Below are 8,898 nucleotides of genomic sequence, written 5' to 3'. Positions count from 1 at the left end.
CTTTGGATGAGTTGGTAATATTACAGCCCATAAAAGATGTAGCAGCATAATGCGGACAAGGAAGAGCTTAGTCTTGCAAATTGAAGGGCAGAGCTTAGCCCGTAAGGAAAGAGGGATAAATAATGCTTGAGATAGTGCTTAGTTTCGAAGAAATTTCGAGGTAGAGCTTAGCCTCGGAAGGCAAAATGGTAGCCTTATGCAATGCAAATGCAGATGGAGGTAGAGCTTAACCTCAAAAGGCAGAATGGGAGCCTTATGCAAAAATGCGGATGGAGAAAGCATTTTGTCACGGAAGGCAGAATGGTAGCCTTATGCAAATTGGAAGGCACAATAGTAGCCTTATGCAAGAATGCAGAATGGAGGTAGAGCTTAACCTTAGAAGGCAGAATGGTAGCCTTATGCAAGTTGGAAGGAAGAATGGTAGCCTTATGCAGAAATGCGGATGGAGACATTGTTTAATCTCGGAAGGCAGAATGGTAGCCTTATGCAAAAAATAAAACAACAAAGGATAGTAAAGTTTTCTTAGCTGATAGCAGATTGTGGCATTGTGATCACTGGGAGCACAATGATGTACGGAACCTCACTGGTGTGTGCTGATAGCAAATGTTGGCAAGTGCAACGGTTCGGAGAGTCGTATTCTTGAATAATGTTTGTTCGTACAGTATATTTAATGATCTCGCAATCCTAATGCCTGCATCCAAAGAAAAATCGTGAGTTTTGTAAGGGGGAAGGTTAGTTCAAATCCCCGCGGGCTTTACTTGACTCATTTGGCATTGATCTGATGATACTGTCTGTATCATTGTGGTAGCGTTACTAAACAAAGCAGTTTCAATAATAAACATGCATGATTTTGTAAAAGTATGACATAAATGTACAGTTGAAAATAGCTTTTAGATGAACCGACGAATATGACATGGTTCGGGATATTGCAACCTCTCTTGCTACAGAATTTTAAGGGTCCTCCTCAAAATTCTGCCCCAGTTTGATGGGTTGACGTTTTGACTATTGTTCGCGCGACGATCGGCTGAAATTACTTCAGATTTTGAGGGTCCTCCTCAAAATTCTGCCCCAGTTTCCAATTGCAGGGGGGAAATGAAATTTTATTGAATTGTGACTGAACCCATAGGGCCGACTACGTATCCCCTCTTAAACGAGAATCAGGTCAGGTGTAGTTCAATTTACATCATACAAGGAAAGCATAAAGATTACACATAGTAACGCTTGACTGCATCTGAATTAATCGGCTTTGGCTAGACTTCTCCATCCATTTCTGCAAGTATGAGGGCTCCTCGTATCAAAATCCGGTGAACCATGTATGGACCCTGCCAGTTGGGAGAGAACTTCCCTTTGGCTTCATGTTGATGCGGAAAAATTTTCTTTAACACCAGCTGCCCCAATGTGAACCGTCTTGGCTTGACTCTTTTGTTGAAGGCTTTGGACATTCTGTTCTGGTAGAGTTGACCATGGCAGAATGAATTCATTCTCTTTCCGTCTATAAGGGCTAGTTGCTCATAACAACTTTTTACCTACTCTGCGTCATCGAGCTCAACTTCTTGTATGATCCTTAAGGAAGGAATTTCTACCTCAATAGGAATGACAGCCTTTGTACCATAAACCAACATATAGGGGGTTTCCCTGTTTGATATGCGGACTACGGTGCGATACCCCAATAGAGCAAATGATAACTTCTAGTGCCACTATTTATGCTTTTCTATCATTTTCCTCAATATCTTCTTGATATTCTTGTTGGCGGCTTCTACAGCTCCATTCATTTGAGGTCTGTAGGCTGTGGAATTCTTGTGTCTGATCTTGAAAGTTTCACACGCTGCTTTCATCAAGTCGCTATTGAGGTTGGAGCCGTTATCAGTAATGATTGACTCCGGAATCCCGAATCGACAAAAAATGCGGTCGCGGACAAAGTCTGCCACGACTTTCTTAGTTAGTGCTCTATAAGATGCTTTTTTGACCCATTTGGTGAAATAGTCGATGGCTACTAGGATAAACTTGTGTCCATTGGAAGCGGCAGGCTCGATTGGTCCAATAACATCCATTCCCCAGGCGGCGAATGGCCATGGTGAGCTTGTTGTGTTGAGCTTGCTTGGAGGTACCTTTATCATGTCTAAATGTATATGATGGAGGTGGAATTTTCGGACATACTGGATGTAGTCTGTTTCCATAGTCATCCAAAAGTTACCAGCCCGAAGTATCTTTTTTGCTAAGATAAAACCGTTCATATGTGGACCACAAGTCCCAACATGAATTTCCTCTAGCAGCTTGGATGCTTCCTTTGCGTCAACACATCTTAATAATCCTAAATCGGAAGTCCTCCTATACAGGATTCCTCCGCTGTGAAAGAAGTTATTGGACAATCTTCGAAGTGTGCATTTCTAAGTAGGGTTTGCAAGTTTCGGGTACTCTCCTTTTGCCAAATATTCCTTGATATCATGAAACTAAGGCTTTCCGTCTGCTTTTTCTTCGACATGGGCACAGTAAGCTGGCTGATCATGGATTTTCACCGAAATGGGATCAATGAAATTCTTGTCGGGATGTTGTATCATAGATGATAGGGTCGTTAATGTATCGGTGAACTCATTCTAGATTTTGGGAACATGTTGGAATTCTGTCTTTGTGAACCTCTTTCTCAATTCCTGTACATGATGTAGATACGGGAGTATCTTGGAGTTCTTGGGTGTCCATTCTCCTCGTACCTGATGTACAAGCAAGTCTGAATCTCCAATCACTAGCAGCTCTTGAACGTTCATGTCAATGGCCATTTTGAGCCCTAAGATGCAGGCTTCATATTCGGTCATATTATTGGTGTAGGGGAACCTGAGTTTGGTAGACACCGGATAATGCTGACCGGTTTCTGACATTAGGACTGCTCCTATGCCAACTCCTTTAAAGTTTGATGCTCCATCGAAGAACATTCTCCAACCATCATAGGATTCTGCATGTCTTCTCCTATGAATGATACCTCTTCGTCAGGAAAATACATTTTCAGAGGTTCGTATTCTCCATCCACGGGATTCTCAGCAAGGTGGTCTGCCAGTGCCTATCCCTTGACTGCTTTCTAAGTTACGTAAACAATGTCGAACTCACTCAATAGTATTTTCCACTTGGCTAGCTTTCTAGTGGGCATGGGCTTCTGAAAGATGTACTTCAAAGGATCCATCCTCGATATGAGATATATAGTATAGGCACAGAAGTAATGTCTCAGCTTCTGAGCTACCCAAGTCAAAGCACAATAGGTGAGTTCCAATAGAGAATACCGGGTCTCGTACGGGGTGAACTTCTTACTGAGATAATAAATGGCTTATTCCTTCCTCTCCGTTTCATCATGCTGCCCTAGAACACAGCCGAAAGCTACATCTAACACTGCAAGGTAGAGTAGTAAGGGTCTACCAGGCTAGGGCAGGACTAAGACTCGTTGTGTTGATAGGTACTCCATGATTCTATCGAAGGCCTTTTGGCACTCATCAGTCCATTTGGTAGCGGCGTCCTTCTTCAACATCTTAAAGATTGGCTCACAGATAACTGTAAACTGTACTATGAATCGGCTGATGTAGTTAAGTCATCCCAAGAAACCCATCACATCCTTCTTATTCTTTGGCGGTGGTAGTTCTTGAATGGCTTTGGCTTTCGATGGATCCAGTTCTATTCCTCGGTGGCTCACAATAAACCCAAGCAATTTCCTAGCAGAAACCCCAAATGCGCATTTTGAGGGGTTTAGTTTCAGGCTGTATCTCCACAGTCTATTGAAGAACTTCCTCAGATCTTCCGTGTGATTAGTGGCCTTCTTGGATTTGATGATAACATCATCTACATATACCTCTATCTCCTTGTGTATCATTTTATGAAAGATGGTCGTCGTGGCCCTCATGTAGGTGGCCCTGCATTCTTTAGGCCGAACGACATTATCTTGTAACAGTACACTCCCCACAGTGTAGTGAAAGCTATTTTCTCATCATCTTCCTCATCCATTCAGATCTGATGATAACCAGTGAAGCAATCCACGAATGACTGTAACTCATGCTTGGCACAATTGTTAATCAGGATGTGTATAATTAGCAAAGGGAAGTCGTCTTTCGGACTAGCCCGGTTGAGATCCTGGTAGTCGACACAAACTCTGACCTTCCCATCCTTTTTGGCACTGGCACAATGTTGACTAACCATGTCGGGTATTCCACTACCCTGAGGACCTTAGCTTTGATATATTTGTTGACTTCTTCCTTGATTTTAAAACTCATATCAGGCTTGAACTTTCTGAGTTTTTGCTTTACCGGTGGACACATTGGATCGGTTGGCAGTTTGTGAGCCACAATAGACATACTCAGACCAGTCATGTCATCATATGGCCAGGCAAATATGTCCTCATACTCCTTTAGAAATTCTGTGTATTCTTTCTTCTCCGATGGCGATAGGTGAATGTTGATTCGTGTTTCCTTGACGTTTTTTGCCTCTCCTAGGTTGATAATCATGGTCTCGTCCAGGTTGGACTTAGGTTTGTTCTCAAAGTTCTCAATTTCTTTGACAATCTCGTAAGTTATGTCACCTTCCTCTGAATCCATGTCCGTTTGTTGCGTTGTTTCATTGCATGTCACAGTCATTGGTTCATCAAGATAAGTAATAGTAATGTTGTATTGGTAAAGTAAGGAGAGAAAACAATAGCAATAAATATTAATTCGTAAGAAAATGCTTTTGATAAGTTGAATAACTATTTTGAACATTGGAGATCATATTGCGGGAATTGAAAAATGCAAAAAGAAAATCATTTAGTAAATAAAACAGTGAATAATGCTTGTTTTAGCCTTGCTACCCCGAGGCTCGTCGGACTTTGTTTGTCCTGATGGTCCAATTCTTGAGGTGTGCCCCTCTTCTCATAGCCCATATGGAAGGGCCTTCCTCCCCCTCCTCCTCGAGAATAACACAACAGTCCATATCACTGTCCTCTAGAAAAAAGTTCTTCACTGCTGCAAGTGCTTCTTCTTCATCTGACCCATAAATAATGTCCGCCTATTGGAAGGTCTGCTCCAGATGCGGTATTGGCTTCTCTAGTGGATAGTAAGGACCGCGCCATGGTGGCGACCAGTTATTGAATTCTTCCTAGGTGTAATCATATCCCAGACCGAAAGTAAAGCCATGTTTCTTGAGTTTTATGGGTTTAGAGATTCCTTGGAGGTTCTTGCCTTTAATGGGACTAAGAGGAGGAGTGGGTGGAGGGACCTTGGATCTTGTGAAATAAGATGATGGTTCTAGAGTACACGAACTAACCTTTGGGGAGGGGAATAATAAAATAAAAAATAAATAAAAGATAATCAAATTAGTGAGGATTATAAAAAGTATTGCAATATTTAAACACATAGTGCGGGAATGTAAAGTGCGTCCTAATTTGGGAACCTTTTTGTCCCCGAGGTAGGCCTAGTGACAAATAGATTTGGAGAACTTCAAATGCTAAATGACTCATTTTATTGATAAAGATAGGCGAATCTCATAATGACTCTAAATAAGCAAGAAATAAAAGTCACTAATGGCCATTATTATACTCATAAAGCGAAAAAGTAAATTCCTGTCTATTTGGTCCCAGAAGGACCTTTGTGAGGCCCCGGAAAATTTTGCCAAGTAATTTAAGATTTCATGGTGCCAAGGTAGGCTAATTATTTTATTTTGTGTGAAAATGAGGATTCATGATATAATGGATACCAATTAGATATGTTAATAAGCATATAATTTATATTATAAGTGAATTGGGGTCTAAGGAGAGGCCTAAGTAAAAGCCAAGTTGGAAAATTTCATAATAGACTAAAGTTGTAAATGAGTGCGCAGAAGACCTCACTTTGGACAACCATATCTCTAGTTATATAAGGAATTGTGAGATGCACAACCTATCAAATTTATGCCCTTTTAGTCTAGTTTCCAACGCATCAAACCGTTTGTCATTTTGACGTGTATACAGAAAGTTACGTCCATTTTACTGGGCATGTGTCATTAGCACGGCCTTAGCGCGGCTGCGCATATTGCGAAGTATTCTGCCTCGTTAGCGCGGCCTTAGTATGGGCGCGCTAGTAGCAGACCCCTAAATACACCTAAGGACGGGAAAGGAGAGGATTTAAGTCATTTTTCAAGACTAGGGCATCCTCTCCATCACCCATCCGGTCAAGGCTTCAATTACATACCTAAGGTGAGTTTTTAAGTGTGTTTTCATGGTGATTTCACCTCTCAATCACTAGTTATAACATGATTTTGATTGGATTTCATAAGATTTCTTCAAAATATCAAGAACACCCCAAAGTTGTCTTTCAAGATTTGGTCTACAAGAGGTAATCTTTTACCCTTAGACTTACATATATGGAGTTATTATGGAATTATGAGTATAAGTCAAGTATTGTAACTCATGGGATGGTGATTGGAAGCCATAGGTGCCTAACCTAGGTTGTGTTGGTGTTGTAGAGATTGTGAGATGGGTTATTGAGGTATGATTCTTGGGTGTAATAGTATTATGTATACATGCATGTACAAATTAGGTTTGTGGAAAAATTGTTGAACATAAATAAGTAAAGATTGGGTTGGGGAAATGAAAGAAATCTTGTTAAAGAGATTTGAAATCAAGATACTCAACTAGTGTTTGATAAATTCTCAAATGAGCTAGAATTATGAATATCTTCCTAATTTGTGTTCAATTTTGTTATGTCTCAAAATAGATTGAAGTTGCTAGAATTTCCGGAATATCATAGTAATTAAAGGAAAGCTCAGGAAAGGTATGTAGGCTAAACTTTCTCTCTCAGAAGTGAATTCCATATTGTTTTGTAAGTTTAAGTGTGGTTTGTTTACCAAAATGGTATGGCCTTGAGTCACATTTTAAATGGAAGTTAGTATACTTATTGGGTAAGAAGAACTCGATTTGCTTAATGCTCTATAGTAGCTCTTATGTGTACAAAATGTCTTGATTGAATATGTCTTGTTGTTGATAGCCTATAAAGATGCTTGAAAATGAAATAAGTGAATTGGGAATATGTTAAAGATTATGTAATAGGCCTCGACCCGACAATTATGAACTAACTTCAAAGATAGAATTGCCTAAGAACTCTTGTGCTCAATTTACGCCCATAAGTGGCTATTTATCACTATTTCTTTGATTTATAAGTATATCTGGTGTGATTCGAGATCTTACATATCTATGTGTTTAAACTGTGCAACGTCATTTCTGGGAAGGAGTATTACAAGATAAAATGGTGTATTATTGTTAATGATTTCAATGTGAGTTTTTATTGCTTGTTGGTGTGCCCCATTCCTTTGGGAAGAATCTTTTGTATTTAAAGTTCCATTGCTAATAAACTTGAGGTGTATGGTTTCGGAAATACTCTATATGCCATGATTCATGTTTCCTCTCATGTGTACTTAAAATCTTGACTTGCATGGCTTGTTTTTAAAATTGATATCGATGTGAAACATGTGAAATATGAAATACGGCCACCGTACCAGGAATAAAGAATCTTGTGAATGGCCAAATGAGCTAAGGAAATACTGTTCTTTTTGGTGACTGGAAATACTAATTGGAATCTATAAAATGTGAAAGATGTTGAGGTAAGAACAATTGTATTCATGCTATATTTGAATCCTTGTATTTATACTACAATTGTGTACAATATCCAATCAAATAAAAAAAAGTTTTTGGGAGTATCATTAGCAAAACCGAGGAAGGGTGGGTTATAAGGTTCATACCTGAAACTACACGTGCCGGTGTAGGGGTAGATTGTGGTTATTTCTCCTTAATTGGGATGAACTTGGTAATATTTGTGAATTGGTAATGCCAACCCACACGGCATATGGGGGAAGGCAGCCTAGCCGATCGGGCCGTGATCGGACGCTATGCCGCACACATGGTGGTATTGTGCTGGGAATCAAAAACTGGAAGTTTAAAACTAGAAATTGTGATTGTGGTACATGTCTCCAAAGGGACGACCTAGATGATCGGCCGTGATCGGACTCTGTGCTAACAAAGACGGTGGTATAACTCATATCGGTGCTAACGATCTCCCAACCAAAAAAAAATTATATATATTATTTTATTTTATTTTATTTTTGTAAACTAGAAGACTTACATGTTGCACATTGGAAGCTTGTATGTTGTGGACTCGACTTTTTGTTTCATATTCTTTGTTTGTATGGTTATTCTATTTTGGAAGAGGACTTTTAGCCTTACATACTAGTGATATTCGACGGCGCTAACGTCCTTTTTGCCAGGGGTGTTGTATCGTCTAATGATACAGGTGGTTCCACAGTAAGCGACATCGTCCAGTGATAGCGGTATTCTCTTCCCAACAGTCTTGGTGAGCCCCACTCCACTCCGGGGTCATTTCACGTATCTTTTGTTCATTTTCCCATCACGTTTTGAGGTATAGCCGGAGCCTTGTTGCCGGCGTTTCCCTATTACTCGTCTATTGTATTTAGAGGCTCCATAGACATGTTTGTGGGTGGTGGTGGATGTTGGGAATAAAGACTAGAAATATTAGTACTTGATAAGCATGTTTCTCGTTAAACTTGTAATATTTTTGAAAACTTTAAATGAAGTTATTAACGGAAATGAAATGAAAGTTTCTAATGGAAGATTGCTTAATGTTTTGATAAAGTGGGTTAACATTCCCTCTTTATTCATGAACTAGTTTGGGTAGAAGGAAATCTAATAGGCTTGCTCAGTCGGGTTTACTCGGTTGAGCGCCGGTTGCGTTCCACGATTTTTGGGGCGTGACAACCTTCCTCAGGTTGAGTGCTCTCGTTGATCAGATCCTCCAGTTCGCGTAGGTTCACCAGTAAAAATGCCTTTGCCAGGTGTTCTCCTTTGTTTAACTCAGCGTTCTGGCAATCGATGACTCTCTTCCTTATTTTTCCTTCAAATTCCAG

The sequence above is a fragment of the Nicotiana sylvestris genome, chromosome 3 (genome assembly GCF_000393655.2).
Source record: "Nicotiana sylvestris chromosome 3, ASM39365v2, whole genome shotgun sequence".
Taxonomy (NCBI): Eukaryota; Viridiplantae; Streptophyta; class Magnoliopsida; order Solanales; family Solanaceae; genus Nicotiana; species Nicotiana sylvestris.
Note: the sequence above shows the minus strand (reverse complement) of the source record.